The sequence below is a fragment of the Octopus bimaculoides genome, chromosome 11 (genome assembly GCF_001194135.2).
Source record: "Octopus bimaculoides isolate UCB-OBI-ISO-001 chromosome 11, ASM119413v2, whole genome shotgun sequence".
Classification (NCBI taxonomy): domain Eukaryota; kingdom Metazoa; phylum Mollusca; class Cephalopoda; order Octopoda; family Octopodidae; genus Octopus; species Octopus bimaculoides.
The window spans coordinates 3,588,626-3,590,346 of NC_068991.1; positions in this window are offsets into that span (position 1 = coordinate 3,588,626).

Sequence of the window (1,721 nt, forward strand, 5' to 3'; positions counted from 1 at the left end):
TATATATATATATATATATATATATATATATATATATTATACATGAGATTGAGCAAAATTACATGTGTCAGAGTGCCAAGCACTCAATGTAATAAAGATAGAGTTAATTTATTCTCACGGTCTCGAATCAAGTCACTTGCCAGACAAGTACATCTCTGTGATTCGTATATTCTCTCACAGATACAGAAAGAAACCTCGTTGATGTGTGACAGGTATTAGTTTCAAGAATGCTCAAACAGGTCGACTACCAGTCTTCAGACATAGGTTGCTATCTTAGCACCTTGAAGGCTCACCTATAAACTGCTTCTGTTGCGCGTAACGAATCTTTTATTCAATGATTTAATGAAGACATCACTGATTTTTCAATCATTGTTTCCCTACATCAGCGACAACGGATACTGTCCTAGCATGCGGTTGCCATATAAGAACAATATCCGGACTATATAAACAATTCTGAATTTGTTTGTTATATTGCCAAAAATAGAATGAAGCAGTTGAATCTATTATAAAGTGGCGTTTCCATTTGTCCAGTTCCTAAGTGAATGTGTGTGTGTGTGTGTGTGCTGATGTGTGTGTATATATGTATGTATGCAAAGGCGAGTGGCCTAGTGGTTCGAGAGAGAGAGAGAGAGAGAGAGAGAGAGAGAGAGAGAGAGAGAGAGAGAGAGAGAGAGAGAGAGAGAGAGAGAGAGAGAGAGAGCGAGAGAGAGACAGAGAGACAGAGAGGAAGAGCGATAGAGAGAGCGAGAAGGAAGGAGAGAGGGAGAGAGAGAGAATCTTTTACTTGTTTCAGTCATTGGACTGCGCCCATCCTGGGACACCGCCATGGCGGATTTTGTCGAACATATCGACCGCAGTACTAATTTTTAAAAACTCAGGTTTATTATAATCGTTATTATATCGTTATCATTTACCTAAACCGCTAAGTTACTTGGACGTAAACAAACCAACACCACCAGTTGTCAAGCGGTTGTGGGGTAACAAATAGTAGCACCAAGATACACAGACACATATATATACATATATACGGATAAAGAAAGGGCTTCTTTGAGTTTCCATCTGCCAAATCCACTCACAGGGCTTTGGTGGGCCCGTGGCTATAGCAGAAGACTCTCGCTCAGGGTGCTACACAGTGGAACTGAACCATGTGTTTCGGAAGCAAACATCGTACCACACAACCAAGCATAATTTTCCCAATTGCTGATTGTAGATTTGTAGATGTCCGGTTTGAAACGTGGGTTTATTTGTTTATCAATCACATGGTACCGATGAGCAGTGTTATGTTAGTTGTGACAATCTGTTTGACAAGACCAGACAATGGCACCGTGATAACGTCGTCGGATTGGCGATATGACAATAGCAAGATCTGCTTAAGGTTCGCACACTAAAACACATTATATATATATATTCGTCTGATAGCATCTTATCGTCTTAAAAATGCGAAGGACATACATATTGTTGTTAAATGCTCGAAATACGAGAGTAGAAAAACAGCCAACAACTGATGAAGGGTCGTTCATTATGCTACTTGTCTTGTTTTCCATTTGTGTCTTTCGTTGTTTGAAGAAATAGTTCATATTCCACGTATTCGTACTTCGTATTTTTTTGTTCTACACGTTTCATGACGTCCTGTGCCCACATATGCATACATATGTACATATAGATGTAAGCATGTATATATATGTATGTATATATGTATATATATATATATATATATATAT